This window comes from Belonocnema kinseyi, chromosome 2 (assembly GCF_010883055.1).
Source record: "Belonocnema kinseyi isolate 2016_QV_RU_SX_M_011 chromosome 2, B_treatae_v1, whole genome shotgun sequence".
Classification (NCBI taxonomy): domain Eukaryota; kingdom Metazoa; phylum Arthropoda; class Insecta; order Hymenoptera; family Cynipidae; genus Belonocnema; species Belonocnema kinseyi.
The window spans coordinates 70,956,659-70,975,927 of NC_046658.1; the positions used below are offsets into that span (position 1 = coordinate 70,956,659).

Sequence of the window (19,269 nt, forward strand, 5' to 3'; positions counted from 1 at the left end):
TATAAACTTAATCTATCATGTCTGACTAAAAAGGTTTTACTACTTAAAATTTCAAACATTTTACTTTTAAACCTTTTCTTGAAAGTACAATGTCTCCTGATTTACTTTACTCACGGCTTTAATTTCGATTTTACAATAATGACAGCAGCTACTTACAATAATACTAGTTTAATTAAATAATTTTATTATTGAGCGAAATTTATCAGAGTGATGCTGAGAAAAGCGAAAAGTGATGGCACGTCTAGTAGTTTCTTAATAGAAGGAAAATTGCACTTTCAGAATATATTTTCAACTTTTTTTTTAAATAATGGCTTAACGATGCCAAGGGGGTGGAGAGGTGTGGGTAAAAAACTATTTGTCTTTATTAGACGCCTTATTCTAGCGTTTCGCGACCTTAATGACGTTGAGCTCGGCGAGCCTGCTATAAACGAGATTATTAAGGATGTCTTGAGGTCAGGCCAGCTAGATGATGAGAATCCAGGCGAATGAAAACGTGAACAAAAAGCACAAGGGACAAAATGGGAGAGATACCAGGGCTACAAAAAGAGACGAAATTCCAGAGGAAAAGGGGATAACACTCAGAAAAAATACGAAAAGGGGCAAGCAGCTCTAATAGAAAACATGAAAAAAAGATTGCTACTGTGAAAGTCTCGAAACCAAAGACGACAGATAAGATAGAAGTAAGAAAACAGTTTAAAAAAAGATGAAAAAAAGTCTTTCTTTAAAAAGAACTAATTTTATATTTCAGTAATTTTCAAAGAAAACAATTTACCTGGAACATTTAAGATTAACATTTTTAATTTTATAATTTTTTTTTGTTTAGAAATCTTATACCTTGAATTCATCTGCAACTTTCAGATTTTCAATCCTTAAATGAATTAGTTATTTAAGCTGTCCGAATTCCCGGAATAAAAAAATTGCAACAGTTAATCCTACTCGTAGAAGTGGTCCAGGAAAATACATTAAGAACTGAAGCCTCTGCTGAAACAACATTGTATCAACACATATTTTATATCCACGGACTTTCACGTATATGAGTTTTTCTTCAAACTGCTTCTATATTCCGCGGAAGTCTTGCGATCGAAAATTTAAAAATTGAATTCGGAATGAAATGTCAAAATACTCGAGCTTATTTACTTCCATTTACTGCGCATCTATCTTAATTAACCTCGTAAGTGTACATTTCTAAATCTAATTTAGAGTTTTTGAAGGATAAGAATATAAAATTACATTCATTTAAGAGTTTCGACAAAAATTTCAAAATTGAATTTGGCAAATTTCAATTATTTAAAGTAAAAATAATTAGGTTAGATCATTTACAAACTTGTTCCTACAAATATTGTAAAAAATTCAAATATAATTTCTCGTCTTTTCATTAAAAGAAAGGAAAGAAAAACACTTAATTACTTTTGTAATTATAATTTAAAGTTTTTAAAAAAAATTTATTATAAAAATAAGTTTAACTGCATTTTTAGTACAGTTTTTGATAATTATTTGTTTACTCATTTATTTCTTTTATTATTTTTGAATATTATATTTGATATTACCGGTTCTGGACATTTTACTCCAGACTCTCTAGCCCTTTTTTTCTTTCCTGCGTGCCATTCTAATCAATTTAATTTTCTTATTTTACCTTTTCTCAAAACTTCAATGTTAGACACACGAAGTAGAATAAGGAGACCCCACTCCCATGCTGCATTTGGAAAATTTGGACGCATAGATTCGGATTTAGTTAGTTGGCATCGTCCGTATAATATAAAACTTATCAAATGAAACAATTTTATTTTAAATATAAGAATTGCGATTTCAATGATTTAAGATTATAAGCAACATTTGAAAATAAGACAGGTACAAAACGTTAAAAATGAAAAAAAATTTAAATGCAATTTTGAAAATTCGATGATTTAAATTTTATTAGAAAGGAGTTAAAATCTTATCATTTCTAATTTAAAGCGTTTAAAATTAAATAATCTTATTTTGAATTGAACAATCTCGTATACAATTTATTCTTTGGTTGAAAATTTAATAATTATCTTAAAAAGACATGCATTTTGGTTGCACATTGTTGACACTTCTTATTTTGATCTTTCGTTTTTAGAAAGTGAACTGGAATCTTCTATGGATGAAAATTTAACTAATTTTTAAAAGTTATGTTTTGTTTATTTTATCTGTTTTAGGAGAAATTCCATCCTATTAATAAAAATTTAACTTTTCGGTTGAAATTTCTACTATTTTTTTTTGAAATTTGGTCTTTTTGGTTTTTCAATTCACCTGCTTTAACAGAGAATCTTTGAACCTGTAGAATCTTTCTTGAACAAAAATGCAACTGTTTAGTTGAAAATTCACAAATTTGGTTAAAAAGTCATAATATTTTGTAAAACCTTTACTTTTTGTTCCAAATATATAGGTTGGAGTTGAAAAATGCACTGAAATCTTTTCTGGATGAAAGTTCCACTAATAAAAAAAATTTGTCTTTTTTTATTACAAATTCATATGTTTTAGTAAAAAATTACATTATTTAAAAAAAATTAAAATTAAACTATTTCTTAGAAAATTCACCTATTTTTTTTTAGTTGAACCTTTTCGGTTGAAAAAACTAGTCTTTTTGGATTAGAAATTCAATTTCTTTCCCAAAAACTTATTTTTTTGTTTAAAAAAATCCACTTTCAATCTTGCAGAGTCAACTGGATACTTTTTTGGATGAAAACTGAACTTTTTGTTTTGTAATTAAAAATTCTTCTGCTTTAAGAGAAATTTCATCTTTTAAAAATTCATATTTTGATTGTAAAAACTCGACTGAAATCTTTTTCAACAGAAAATTCAACTATTTGTTTTAATTTATCTTTTTGATTCAAAACTACCTCTGTTTTAGAAGAAGATTAATTTTTAAAAATGAACATGCATCATTTTGGTGAAATATCATTCTTCTTTGCTTGAGTATTAAACTAATTTGTTTGAAAGATTTGGTTGAATCACTTTGTTAAGAAATCACTTTTGTTCAAGATTGATATTTTTAGTTGAAAAGTCATCTGTTTGGTTAAAAGTTTAATTATTTTGTTAAAATTATTCCTTTTGGATCGAAAATTAAACTACTTGGCTAAAATTTAAACTTCATTTTCAAAACTTTTTTTTAAAGCGCCTATACTGTGGTTTAAAAATTGAACTGCTTAGTCGCCTTTTATGGTAAAACAATAATTTCTTAGTTTCAAATTTCATTTTTGTTGGGTAAAAATGAATCAGTTTCGTGGAAAATTAATTTTTTGCTGAAAAGTCATATTTTTGGTCTGAAAATTCCGTTTTTTAGAGAAAATTTATCTTCTGGCTTAAAGGTTCAATAATTTAAATAAACTTTTATTTCCTTTTTGAGTGAAAAATCTTTATTTCTTGGAAATTCATCCATTTGATTTGTAAATTTTTTTCTCGTGGTATACATTTTATTCTTTTTTGATTAAAATATAAACTATGACTTTTTTTCGTTAGGAATTTGTCGTTTTAGGTTGAATATTCAACTATTATTTTAACAATTTAATTCTTTTATTGAAAATTTAAGTATTTTGTTAAAAAGCCATCTCTTATAGTAGAAAAGACATTTTTTTTATTTGAAGTAAATTAATAAATTTGAAAATTGTAATTCACGCGTCCAAGTTTTCCGAGAGTGTGATCTCCTTATACGACTTCGTGGTTAGACATAGAAAAGTGCATTTTCGAAGTATATAACCTCGACTTTTTCGAAATTTTTTTCCCAATTTATTTTTCGAATTTTCGATCGCAGAGCTTCTGCAAAATATAGAAACAGTTAAAAGAACAATTTATATACATAGAACTCCATGGATACAAAATATGTGTTGATACGACGTCATTTCAGCCGAGGCTTGAATTATATAATTTTTGGACCATATCTCCTTCTTTGTAATGCTACCTTAACGATAGATCCATGCTCGCTGCCTTTCTATTATTGTTAAGGAACTTTAGTTAACCTAACTTTTTCGCTGTAAACTTCATGCTTTTACATTACAAATAAAAATAGCACGTAATAAAATACTATAACAACATTTATTTCACTAGGAAAATAACATCTACAATTTTCGTTCTCCTATTTCGCCTATAGTTAACCCTTAGAATGAATAAAAATCCTCCAAACTACCAAAAAGCGTGAATTTAGTAGTAAGAATCTGTACCGAATTTTTTATGTAATTAATGTAACAAAAAAATTTAAGTCAGAAAATAACTGAAAATGATTGAAAATACATAAAAATGTAATTGAATATCAAGCACGGACCTGCGTTTTATTTCACTCGACATAAAGTGGTTGATTTGTTTTCAGGAAGGAAGTTTTGTTCAAGGTTTCCCTACTTAGGGAAAACCTTGAACCCAGGGAAAAGTCAGGGATTTTTAAATAAAATTTGCCAAAGTCAGGGAATTTCAGTACAAAGCACTTTAAATAATTGTTAAGGATAAGTTTCAAATGTTTAAATCTAACATTTTTATTTTAGTTTAACGATTTTATTCGAAAGTCATCCGTTTTGGTTGAAAACTCAACTCTTTTGTTGAAAGATTTTTTTTATTGAAAATTTTCCTATATTATTAGGAACTTAACTTTTCGGTCGAAAATTCATATTTTAGACTTGAAAATTTAACCGAAATCTTCCTTGGTTGAAAACTGAACTATTTGTTTGAAAATTCGTCTTTTTGATTTTAAAAATGGTCTCTTTTTTTGAGAATTCAACTATTTTGTTAAAAATATATCTTTTTTGGTTAATTTGAATGGGTTTTAAATAAAAATAAAAATCTTGTTCGGTAGAAAAAACTACTGTCACATTATTCGTTAAAATTCATATTCTTTGCTTAAAAACTAAAAAACTACTTGTTTGAAGGTTGAACCAATTGATTAAATGTAATTTTTTTCAAGATTGATTATTTTACAATATAATAAGAGCTTGAAAGGTGTCGACCACTGTAGGAGATAATGTTAAAGGTGCAATGATAGATGTCGATCATCTGATCTTCTTTTTACAAGTCTTTTATGAAGAAACTCGACAAATTTAAACGCATTATCAATATCAAGAATATTAGGTATGCGCATTTCAAGGCGTTTGCATTGTTTAATGATAAAGTCATTGATTGTTTCAGTTGAAAGCTTATCTCTTTGGCTAAAGATTAATTTTTTAACTGTAAATCTAACTATTCCGCTTAAAGATTCATAATTTTAGTTTAAAATGTATCTCTCAGGTTGAATCTTGACTTATTTGCTGAAAACTCTTTTTTTCAAAATTGATCTGTTTAGTTGACAATTTGTTTCTTTTGCTGGTTTGAAATTAATATGTTTAATTAAACATGTTACTTTTACATTTTTGTTGAAAATGGAACTTTTCGCGTTAAAAATTCAACTGTCTTCTAAAAAATGTATACTTTTGCAAATTAAAATTTAACTATATGGGCGGAAATTCAACTTTGTAGGTTACTGTTTAATATTTTTAATTAAAAATTCGACCATTTGGTAGACAATTAATCTTTGTAGGTTGAAAATTGCTTTCGTTTTCTTGAAAAATCAACTTTTAGTTTTTAAATGCAACTTTTTGGTTAAAAAATATTTTTTATTTGTGGAAATTCAAATATTTCGTTTAAAATTCATATTTTTTTATTGATAAAATAATTTTTTCGTTGAAAATTTTTATTTTCGTTTTTAGAAGTCAATATTTTTTTAATTCAAATTTTTAGCTTGTAATTTCAACTATTTGTCGAAAATGCAACTACTTTTAGTGGAAATTTAATTTATCTGTTTGAAAATTCAATCATTTGGTTGGAAATTTATCTACGTTGGTGAAAAGTTCAAGTATTTTATAAGAAACTCAACTGTTCTCTTGAAAGTTTAATCATTTTGTTGAAAATTTAGATATATACTGAAAAAATCATCTTTTTGGTCGCAAATTTAACTTCCTTTTTGGTTATTCATTTATTTAAAGAAAATACGTCATTTTTGGTTGAAGCTTAATCTGTTTTGTTTAAGAATTTGACCATTTGGTTAAAAATATATCTTTTCCGAATGAAAATAGTAAACTTTGGTGAAAATACAATCATTTCATTAAAAATTGTATTATTTTGTGAAAGAGTCATCTTTCTTAATTACCAGGTATATTAATTACCAGGAAAAATGTAAAATTTGTCTGGGAAAATTCGGGGAATATGTAAAATAAAGTTTATCGGCCACCCTGTTGTTTGAAGATAAAGGGATCTCATTTCAAGACAAAAAGATGTGTTCAAATCTAGCCTTGGACGAAAGATAGGTTTAATTAAATGTGTTTTAAAATGAATAACTTTTTGCGTCTTACAAGTTTTTCTCCTATAATTGTACGATGACCTAAATACTTTCGAGATAAAATATAAACCACAACCAAGTTCTTTTCTCTCGAGGCACAACTGAATTTGCGATATCTCAAGTAAAAGCGTCACCCAATTCGTGGAACAGCCTGTAGAATCAGCCCTCGTAAAGCAGCAGACGGTCTCTTCTTCTGTTTTACTCGCAATTCGTATGCGGGTTTAAGTGCGTCTTCGAGCTGGCGTTACGAAATCGCTGCAAAATCATAGAATGGTGGAATGGAGGTTGGCGACTACCAAGAGGGTTGAAAAAGGTACGCGAAAACCTCGACCAATTTAAAATCCCACCCTTCGCGAAACTCTGTTTCTTTTCCTACAGTCACTTCAATATAGATGTCTTTCCACCCTCCACCCCATTGGCTAAATCTACTTGCTCTGCTTTTTGATCGAAGAGATGGGCGAAGGGAAATAAGGGATGTTGAGGAAAAAGGATGAGGGCTGTTGTTTCCAGGAACGTGAGTTGGGCTTCGAACTCTCAAGCACTCGGCATATCTTCCTCGATGTGACGTGCTGCTTCTCCTTTTCATTCACTCTTTTACTTTATTTTATATTCTCCAGTTTCGTCTCTCCGACATTTCCACCACCTGCAGCGATTTCGCCACCTTTTGTGTGAACTTCCACTGACGTTAATTATGTTTATTCTTTGCTTGCATTAATTTGAAATTTTCCGGAATTCCTTGGCTTTTCTTCTTTCATCATTTCTTTGTGACTTGTGCTCATTTTATTTTGTAGCAGTTCTCTCATTATTTTACAAATTCATATTAGTCTTCTATTTTCTTTCAATTTTATTTTTATTTTAGCACACAAAATTATGATGAACTAGTTTTGTTTTATATTTTGATTGCCTGATTATCAAAATAAAATAACTTTAATTTGAAGTACTGTCAAATATAATTAATTATCACGCTTATATATTTTTATAAAATCGTTTCCTGACTATTTACAGTTATTTGCAACTATTTACATAAAATCTTGTATCTAGATTCTTATTTCTATTTCCAGCGATAGCGCAATTTGGGACTTGTTAGCGAACGAGTGAGCGAGCTATTGGAAGCGAGAGAAAGAATGAGGACGCAAACGCATCTTAGTCTATTTATGCTATTACATAACCATTACTTATAATCGTTACGCTTCTAATCTAAGCGACTTCCGTTTCCTTTTTTTTTCACTTCTCTTGCACCTCTATTTTGCGATTTTTTTCACATGCATTCTTTCATTCTTTCGCATATGCTTCACTCCTTCATCCATTCATCCCCGAATCCATCCTGCCGTAGAATCTTTACCGCATTATATTGTGAGCTTTCTTTTATATTCAATTCCTCTCCTACATCCTTCCTATACATGCTCCCATGTTTCCTCCTCCTGTTCACATATTCTGCACTTTCCGTTCTCTTCCTTCTCCCAATACATCCCCTCTCTTACCCCGTTTCCCAATCTAAATCTTGCTATTGTGGTCCACCTTCTCTCTCCCCACCCCTTTTCTAAATACTTTCGTACTCCCTCTTTTTTTATCATCTTATAGCATTTATTGTATGTTGATTCCTTAATCACCCCCCATCTTTCTATTAATCATCTTGGAGGATTTATAATGAATAGTTTTTCATTTTAAAAATATGTAAATAAAAATTCTTGAATTATAATTATAAATTATAAATTATAATTATAATTATGATAATTTTAAAGATCAAAAGTCAAGTTTTCAACTTTAAATTTCCCGCATTGAGTTTCAATTGTAAAATTCTTCAATTTATTTGGAATTTTATGTCATTTTAAATTATTTTTTGAAATAGTTCAATTTTGAAGATTTTTAATTGAAAATTCTTCTGTTTTCATGATTTTCTATTCAAAATTGTTCAATTTTGAATATTAGCAAATAGAGAATCTCTAATAGGTATCGTGCTTAACATAAAATTTCCATTTCATTGCAACAACTGTTAGCGGAAACATAATTTAATGCGTTTTCAGAGTGACATAGGAAATTCAATGGGGATAAAGTAAATGAATGAATTTTAAGATTATTATATAGGGTGAGTGATCCAGTGGCTGAACAGTCACCAGTGAATGAACACTATTGGGAAAAATATATAAATATAACCTTTGAAAGTTAATGTCTTTATGAATTTCTATATATTTGAAATCTTGAAGCAATTTTAAAGAGTTTAATATACAATTCATTGCAGTAAATTCTTGTAAATAATTTTAAAAATTTCTTGAATGTGAAGCATCATCGATTATGGTGAGTAATGGTGAGAAAGTCATCAACCACTATAACGTACGTGTCTAAGCAACTCCTTGTTAACACTGCTTTTACAAACAAATTCTTTATCTTTTCTGCGTCAGAATTGTGTTGTTATAGTTGTAAGATATTATTATTCAATTTCACACAGGTTTTTTTCACAAAAGTACGTTTTTTATTGATAAATGAGTGTTCACCTACTGGACTTTTAAATTGCCCGTGTTCCAGTGAACGAACGCTGTGTCCATTTATTGGAGCAAAACTGTCACCCCGCAGGTCCAGTGAATGATCAGCAGGTTACGGAGACCTGTCTGTTGTTTCCTTAGATATATAAATAAGTTTATTTCAATTAATGTTACTATAAATATCGAAGCTATAAATATAAACTATAAATAGTTTTAAATGTATATTTTTTTGGTTAGAACATCAAAAAAGTACGCACGAACTAAATTAAAGGTAAAGCAACTTTGAGGTTAGAAATTTAATGCTTTTTTTGCATTTAAAAAACGTTTTTTAACTATAAAAAACATTAATTTGTGCTAGGTACTACTGCGTACTAAACAATATATATTTATAAATGTTTACAGGATTTCCATTTTTAAAACACTGTGATTTATAATTGTATTTGCTAATTTAACCTAAAGCAACATAGTAAGGTGCTATATTACAAATGTTATGTGTACTAAAAATCGCAGTTTTCTATTGTAGTCACTAGATAAGTTATCTATTTTTAAACGAAAAGTTGTATTTTTTGTAAGGTTAAAAGAACTGACAGAAATGTTTTAAAAATAAATATTCCAATAAAAAATTAGGAAAAGTTAACCTAGTTCTGTGTTCAACTTTTTTATTCCCTCCTTTCTTTATATCTCAATGTCTTGTGGTTTTTATTGAAATAGTATATTTAATAAATTTCTCAACGCTTTCTAATATTTTACATTATTTAATTGCTCATTTTGTAATGTACCCATGTAATTTTATACCTAAATCCTAATTCTAATTTGTAGTGATTATAGTGTTCATTCACTGGTGCTCTATTGTTCATTCATTGGCTCACAGTGTTCATTCACTGGTGTTTTCGTTAATTTTGCACTATTTAATGATTTTTTATCAAGCTTTTTGGTAAAAACAAAATTTGTTTATCGGATTATGAAATTTGAACTCTTAAGAATCTATTTTCAAAAGTTTTGTAAGAATAATCAATTATTATAACGTGAAATGGACTAGTTGTAATCAGTGATTTCCTTAAGTGTTCATTCACTGGGTCACTCACCCTATGTAATCTTTATTTCTAACAAGTATCTCTTTTATTTTTGTTTCAGGTAAGTTCAGAGCAATATTTTAATATTCAAATGAGACATTCGTGAGTTTTAAAAAGTATCAAATTAAAAACTTTTCTACAGGTGACATACTCTTAACTTTTAATATCTAAGCTATATGATTATGACGATTTATGTTTTAAGGAAGAACAATATTGTTACGAATAGTAGTAGTCAATCCATTTTCGTAACCCAAATATATAAATCAGGGAAACCAATCATTGAAATTTGTTGAAGTTATGGTTCAATATTTAATTTGGCTCCTTGTCTTTGGTAGGACTTTGAAATGATCTAATGGCTACTGAGCCTAGAGGAGGCAAAGTTTCCAATAGTTAGAATTGTCTGTATTTGGGATAGTCGGTTGGCTGAGTACTGTCTTTCCTGAATTGTTTATACCACCCAATACAAACAATACTAAGCCAGGAAACGTAACATAGCTCTCTCGCTAGGTGCACTCACCTAGCTTTTAACAGAAAAAACTAGCTAACCTCCGACGTACCACAACAACTCATTTATCTTGAGAACACTAACCTTTTTTACATTTTAAATTCTAGCTTTATCAAATAATATAAAATTTATATTTTTTCAAGTAACTATTCCCGTTCTACAATTCTTAATATTCATTGGAATTTTTATGATATATCGATGGATTTGAGAAACTTTTAAGAATTGATCGGACAGTTTAGACCAATTAAAGTTTAAATTGGCGAAATGGTCACGATTTCTAGTTTATAAATAAAGAACTCAAAGTATTATTTTTTCCATTTTATCTCCTCATTGTATTTGAGATTTTTAAAGATATGTAAAATTGAACAGTTTTAATTAACTTTCGATAAACGGTAATTATTTTGAACTTCTTCTATCTTAAATTTTTTTTTGAAACCGTTGAATGTAAAAAGCATCAAATCAATAATTTGACATTAAATCCTTTAAAAATTAAAAATTTCAGATATTTTTGTTCAATGGGTACAATTTTAAATCTTTTAGATTAAAAAATTTTCAATTCCATAGAATTTTATTACAAAATTCAAGCTTCAAGAGCTGCATAAAAACTTAATCGTTCAATCTTTTGCACTGAATGTTTTAAATTTTTTAAATGCTAACGTTTAATTTGCAATTTTTATTTTGAATGTTTAAAGACATGTCCCAGAAACCAGACTTGATTGTCACGTTATAAGCAATTTGATTTGAAAGAATAGCTTATGTTTCACGTAACATGCCCTTAATTTAAAAACTTAAAATTTTACTTTTAAAGTCATCAGATTTAAAGATTTTTATTTTGCCTATACCGAAAAATTTTAATTGTTAATGCCACAAAGCACTGTTTTGTATTTTAAATTCGAAATTCAAAGTTTGAGACTTTAATTTGGAAGGTTATTAATTTGTAGACTTCAAAATAGATAAGAATTATCAGTTAAATATTTTTAAAGTTAAATCTTTTAATTAAAATGGATTTCATAATTGGACCCATTAGAAATCTTTATTTATATTTCATATCAGAATAGTTTCAGCATCTAAAATAAAAATTCTTTTTCAGTTTTTAACTTTAAGTGTTCAATTAGGGATGTATGTAACTTTAAGGCTTTTTTTATACGTTTAGATTTTTATCTTCACACAAGTCTCATCGGACTATCAAATTCAGACTAATTTATTCTTATAAAATTTAAAAAAGTGCTTGTATTAAATTTAAACTACTTTCTTTCAACTGAGAGTCACTTTATTTCAATTGGCGCAAATGTAGCTGCATCTAGATACGTTTCAGTGGTCGGACGAATATTTATTTTCTTTTGACCAAATTGTTGTAACACTATAAAATTTCAGTCATATAAAAGAGCTTGAAATTCATTTTCTAATTTATTTTTTATATTTTACCTTAGAATAATTGTCCAACCTCCGGTACATTTATTCTAATTATAATCTTAAATAAATGAAACTCCAATTTTCCGTTTCTCTTTACAATCAATCTGAATATTTGTTCTAAATCTCTTTAAGAATTTTCTTTCTCAAAATGGCAAACTTACAGAGTGAAATTCTGAATTCCTTTGAGAAATATTCTACTCTTTTAAAATAAACCAGTGAAATCTCAATAATTCCCGGTGAAATCACGCTGTTTGAAATAGACAGAAGTAAGTCACTGAAAAACTGTAAGATTCCACTGGATTACTCATTGAACTTCCTTCACAGATTTAATCAGTAATTTTGGCTGGTTACTCATTACCAGAAGTGATCTGTCTTACGTGTTATCCTCCGTCAGGTGATTATGGATGACAGTTTTCATTCATCACTTTGGCTTTTACCTTCGCAAAATTAACTTTAAAAAACCGTACTTAACTCTCACAAAAATAAATTAGAGCCGGGCTGCAATTACAATAGTATATAATACATTTATGTTGCGCCTAACTATAAGAAGGCCCGCCATCACGTCAACGTGTCGCATCACTAAAAGTCAAACCCAAGTGACCAGGGGCCTCCTCACTTTCAAGCGAAAGATATTATATGGCCTGCTTATTGCAAAAAACCATAAATATTTCTAACACAAAAAATAGTACACAATAAAGTGCGTTTACACTCGAGAAATGCAAAAACCCGATCGGCGATTTCGCGTACCAGACGATTCGAGGTTCATGGCTTGGTAACTTGGAGTGCTGTATCATCAGTTGTATCTATCATTGACGTCACTGGTATATTCAGTGACGCTGTTTTAGTTAAGTCGCTTACTGGTTCACCAAGTCAGGGTCGGGAAATCACTGGTTTACTAATAATAACTCCAAATACAGTTTCTACCAATGAAAGTTGCACTGGTTTAGTTTAAGAGAGTTATTGTAAAAATAATATCACTGTGTGAATTGCAATATCGCACAGTCCAAGAATGCATTTAATAATTTTTCATCTCCCTTCTAAAGCTAATACATCAACATTCTTCGCAAATTGCCGCGAAAGTCCACAGGAAGATTGGATATTTCCCTCGTTATTTCACATTATGAAGTTATAGTCTCCAAAGATAGAAAATTAAAGAAAAAGTCCAAACACCTAGAAGCTTCGGGCCTGTTATCGGAGGCGCTGTTGGTTATTTTCCTTTTGTCCCTTGCAAGTCCTCAAAGTGGCCTCGAGGTACAGGCATAGTTTTCCGTATAAAGAGTTAGTGCTGCATGCACACGAAAGAGATAAAGAAAGAGAAAGAGAGTGGGCTTTGGGGTTGGTGCTCAAAGAATGCTGTGGGAACTCCATTCGTTGTACTATACCAAGTCATTGTGTACCCTAAGTCGAAAGGGTTCGCTGTTGTCCAGTTGACAAACATTTGTCCGTTGAAGAGTTTTTACGATATTGTCGAAAAAAAGAAGAAAAAACGAGAGAGGCTGTAGAGCGAACGACAAACTCAAACGCTTTGAGCTACTCGCCTCTAAAATTGAAGCAACGTTGCACCCTGAAAGCACACTTAGATCATTGTCGTTTCTTCTCTTCTACCAATTTATATTTCTCCCTTAGAGAAAGTACCTTTCTTCTGGTCCAAATTAACTTCTGAATTGAATAGAAGTTTACTCGTAAATGTCGGATGGAAGGAAAACGGACTTTGTCGCTTTTATGGTACCCGACCGTAGATGGCATTAGCTCTTAACAATCAAGAAAAAAAATATTTAGAAAAATCAACACCCTTTTTAAATATTTGCCCATTTCTTCTGGTCCCATAAATTTCAAAATAATCAGACGTCATTAATTCAGGGTTTCTACTTATTGGGAAAATCGAGGAAACTTCGAGAGAGCCGGAGAATGAAAATAAAACGTGGAAAACTCATAAACCAACCGAGAATACAAATTCGAACTGAAAATCGCATTTCAAGTTTTGGAAGATGTGAATTTCTAAAACTTTCAAGAGAATAAAGAAGTTTTCTCAAGATTTATGGAATTTTTTTTACTTTTTGTTTAAAAAAATTAATTTTCAGAGACTATTTAAAAACATTTCAAAGGAATCCAAACTTTTAAATAAAAATTCGCAAAATTCTAAGGCAATTTTTCTAATTGTGCAGAATTATTTTTAAAATTTGAGAAACAAGACCAATCATTTTAAAATATATTTACAAGGTTCAGAAGTTTTGAAAAGATTAAAAATAACTTTTTTTTAAATGCTCCAACTAATTAAAAAAATATTTTTGAAAATTTTGAAAAAAATCTGGAATACTAAAAGGTAATTCTTTTTTTATGAATAACTTTTTAAAATTGTAGGAATAATTCCAGGCAGTTTGAAAGATGTTTGAAAATTCTTCTATTGGTAGCCTTTTTGGATTAAAGTGCAATTGTTTGCAAATTAATCTGTTTTGTTAGATGATTAAACTATCTTTTTCAAAATTCTATTTTACTAGTTGAACCCAACTGTATTATGGATTAAAAGTTCAATTGTTTCGTTTCAAATTCAACTATTTTGTTGAAAAATCGTATTTCTTAATTAATTCAACTCATTTTGTTAAGATTTAAAAAGATGTCCACAAATTTTAACCAAGTGTGGATTTTTAATGATCAAAAAACAAAATTTAGACGCGTTTTAAAAATTTAGAAAGGTTCGAACAGAATAGACAAAATTCTATTGAGATTTATGGGAAAATTTAAAAAGATTGCCTTCTGAAAAATTTATTCTCAGCGAAAATTAAAAAAGATTTGAAAATTTTTTAAATGATGTCCCAACATTTCAGAAAATAATATAAAATATTTGAAAGCAAAATTTTTTAACTTTGCAAAATTTCACAATTTTATAGAAGATTTGAGTAAATTTAATAGATGATTAGAAAATATTCAAAAATAATTAATTACTTGTATTTTAATTAAATTACTACATTATACGCTCATTTAATTATAATTAAATTATCATAATAAAATATTAAAAATCAATTTTTATAATCATGATCCAAAATGTAATTATTAATTAATTGCTAATACTAAAAACATAAAAAATATATCATACGAATTATTTACCCATTCGAATACCAAATGCGGCTGCGAAGTACTATCGACGTATTCACCATGGGTGTATTTACTTGTGCTCATTTTATGAGCATTTTTCCTCCTCATAAGTATCAAATAAATTTGCTTCCTCATAGAGAGAGGTTTTCCCTAGCAAAGAAAAAATGGATACTTCCAATATTTTTCAAGCTTATGTTCCTGACTTTCTGAAAATTTTATTTCCAGAAAATCAAAGAGTCCACCAAAATGCCAATTGATGTGTTCTGTTACAATGACCAACTTTTTAACTTACGATATATTATATTTCAAATGTTTTCTTAAAACTTTCTGTGTAGCTAGTGATTAATCAATAACAGTCTTTTCAAATTCGTCAATATATCAATCCGCGCATCTCGAAGACACAAACAAGTACATCAAATGCAGTACTCTTATATTCCCAATATAAAAAATCTTTTTATAAAGAAGGAAACTAATTTGGTTGTAAAATTTAAAAAGGATGTTGGTAGGATATGGTAGATCATGAAATGTTCCTAATTTTGGCAATCGATGCGTTTCGCAGACGCGAACAAATTCACGATATTCATTATAGTTATATTCCCAATATTAAGAAAGTTTTCCTAGTATCAATAGCATAAAAAAGATATTTTTTAAATTTATAATTCGGTATTACTAGATCATAAGAGGTTAGAAAAGGTTAGTCAACAGACCATTCGACATGTTTGGAAGACACAAACAAACATGCCAGATACAGTACTGCAGTACTCCTAATATAAACAAAGTTTTTCTCATATAAACAGAATACACATATTTTTTTGAAAATTTATAAATCGGTACTAGTAAGTTATGAAGGGTTCATCAATAGGTCAATCGATGCGTCTCGAGAACGCGAATAAATACTCTACATCTAATATTGTCGTATTTTGAATATGAAAAAAGCTTTTTCTTATATAAACAGAATAAATCTTTTTTTTTTGTTAGTTTCATAAATCGGTACTAGTAGGTTACGAGAGTTTCAACATTATGTTGATGGATGCAAATCAGATTCGCAAACAAATGCGCTAGATATCGTATTGTGATATTTTGAATATCAACACAATCACACACGGCCATTTTTCTAAATTTTATTTTCGAACTCCGGGGATCGAATTGTATCATAATATGTCAAAAATGTATATTTGAAAATGTTGGTCATTACAAAGTTCCCTCTATGACGAAGCAAAACAATTAACCAAAGATTTAACCGGGAAAATCAGAAAATAGTTCCGGAATGTAGTGTGCGAAAATTAGTAGACATCCTGTAATTGTTTTGTCATTAAGTATTTCTACTTAAGAATCCAATTTAAATGGATAATTCATGCTTGAAAATAGGCCGCCAATAAAAAGAAATATAGTGTTTTCCTACGGAGTTAAAATGCTTAGCAATAAATGAGCACGTACACGTGTTTGAGATAACTACAGCAAATATCTATGGCAATTCGTAGAGCACGAATTTTTTTGCAAAATCGACGCTCATAAAGCATCCGTCTATTGCACTTGTCTGATGCATTTCTAAACGTTATCGAGCTACTTCCGCACTTTTATCGGCTTCCGATTCCATATAAAAATGAATTCTGTGAATGTGTTTGACGGGACCATATAAGCGTGTAGGTGTACGCATATAATACTGATTCTCAATTGTGCTAGATCGCGCTATCGTTTCGTTCACGAGCTCACTCTTATTTATCTCGCTATATGGGGCATATCTTGCTTTCTCGCACGTAAACAGCCACTCGTGTTTTTCTAAAGAGCGTTTCGCCAAGAAAAAAGCTGAGTCACGAATTAGTGTTCAGAGGCCGTTTTTTTGTGGCAAAAACTAACTTTTTTATTTAAAAAATATAATCTGCTAACTAGCTTTGGTAGAAACTTTTTTACTAGTAGAAAGAGCCAGTTTTCAGGTAAATTAGTTTGTTAATGTAATGTAAGGAGGGGAAGTTAGGGCGAAACGGGATACGTGAATCATAAGGGATACCTTGATTTCTGGAAACCTAGTATTGACATATGTTTTCCGGTTGATAAGAGTCGTAGGTGGAGTTTTGAAAGACAGTTTTTTCCTAAGAAAAATTTTTTCAAGTATTATGATATCGCTTTTTAAAAAAATTTCTGGTAATTTTACCACTTTCAGAGTGGGTCTGATTATTACCTACTCCCAAAGTAACGTTTTCGCTGACAATAACGAATATCCACTCTCAGTATGGAATTTAACTTTTAGGTTATTTAAGAGCCCAGACAGATTCTGTAACATTACAAATGCATTATTAATTTTAGGTGATGGTATTCTAACCAAAAATATTCGTGTTTTTATTCAACATGTTTATTTTAGCATCTACATCAGAAATGTGAATAATGATAATTTGACTAGAAATTGTAAATTTCCCCTTCAAATAAGGAATACAGTAGCAAGCAGTTTTTTAATCTAAAAATTCTTGCTCAACATTTTTGATCAATTCTGCAAATAAATTGTTCCTTAATTTATACCGTTCTGAAACACGCTCTTTTACACATAATTTTATTTCTACCAGGTTTTCATTATTTTCCGCAACTTTGAAACTTTAGAATTACTTTTACTTATACTACGTTCAAAGCTGTGTAAGTATGCCGCGTTATCAACTGAAGCCTCGGCTGAAATAATATTGTATCAACACTTATTATGTATCCATGGAGTTCTATGTGTATAAGTTTTTCTTTCAACTGTCTCTCTATTCCGCGGAAGCGCAGCGATCGAAAATTAAAAAATTGAATTGGGAAATGTCAAAATAGTGAAGGTTATATACTTCGAAAATGTACCTTTCTATAATTCTCACATTACAGTTTTGAACGAAGGTAAAAAAATACTATTAAATTTATTAGAATGACACGCAGGAAAAAATAAAAGGGCTAGAGAGGCTGGAATAAAACGTCCAGAACCGGTATTAGCAAATATAATCAAAAATAATAAAATAAATACATTATTTTTATAATAAAATGAAAATAAAACTAAATTACAATTACACGGATAATTGTTTTTCTTTCTTTTTTTCTAATCAAAAGACGATCAATTATGTTTTTATTTTTTAACAATATGTGTGGGGCCAAGTTTGTAAATTATCTAACATCATTATTTTCATTTTTATTAATTGAAATTTGCCGAATTCAACTTTGAAATTTTTTGGCGGCACTCTTAAACGAACGTAATTTTCTATTCTTATGCTTCAAAAAATCTAAATTAGATTTAAATGTGTACACTTGCGAGGTTAATTGAGATAGACGCGAAATAAATGGAAGTAAATAACGTCGACAATTTTGACATTTCATTCCGAATTAAATTTGTACATTTTCGATCGCAGCGCTTCCGCGGAATAGAGAAGCAGTTAAAAAAAAAACTCATATACATAGAAAACCATGGAAACAAAATATGTGTTGACACAACGTTATTTCAGGCGAGGCTTCAATTATCAAATTTAAAGACGTGAGATTAAGTTGGAAAAAGGAATTTTTAACCGTTTCTGCACTTTTACCAGCGTCAACAAATTCAAAACTCTGAAAGTAGGTCCATTTATTACCTACTCTGAAAGTCACAGATTCACAAGCGGAAACTGTACTTTTACAAAGCCTTGGTATATTGTTAGTCTAAAAATGGTAAAGTTACAAGATTGGTTGGAACTTCTAGTATGCAAGTAGCATTCACCCTATAATCAGAGTAGTAAAACTGCACCAATTTTTTGCTGGTAATTTTACCATTCTAAGTGGTAGAATTTTTTTATTTTTCACAGTGCATGTGAGGTGAGACTGGATATCAACGTTTAGGTGGGACACGGTTTTGCATATAATCGATTTTTTTATTTTTGTGTGAGTTTTTCAGTTTTATGTCACTTTTGTGCTTAAAATCATAATCAACTTCTGTACCTCTCTTTTCTTTTAAATAAGAAATTCGGAATTTTGTCCATTATTCAATATAAATTTTTCTTTTCTTCATTATCCTCACATAAGATACTCTCCTGAACTAAACCAGTGAAATTGTCGCTCGTTGAATCAGTATTATGAATTATCACTGGTGAACCAGTAATTTTCCGGTTTTAATTGGGTGAACTAGTGTGTGACTTAACTCAAACAGCTTTACTGAAGATACCGGTGACAGCTAATGATAGATTCAACCAAGGATATGGGCTTCACGCAACCAAGAGGTGGAGTTCTAGTCGTCTGGTACACGAGTTTTTCCTGGCTTCGTATGTAACATTTCATAATTGATTGACCCGTTAAAAAATAAGCTAGAGTGTAAATTATTGTTAATAGCTTAGACACTTTAAGAATAAAACAAACAAAAACCCATAATAAAAACCAATTTTCAATTGCTGCTTATCTGTACATCTTTAT

The 19,269-nt window shown here is 29.5% G+C and overlaps 1 protein-coding gene across 2 annotated transcripts in view; it reads left to right on the plus strand.

The window, feature by feature from the left end:
* The window catches only part of LOC117167642 (beta-1-syntrophin), a 708,662-nt gene that overhangs the window by 539,696 nt on the left and 149,697 nt on the right, over positions 1-19,269 (plus strand). The gene's annotated exons all lie outside the window — the stretch shown is intronic.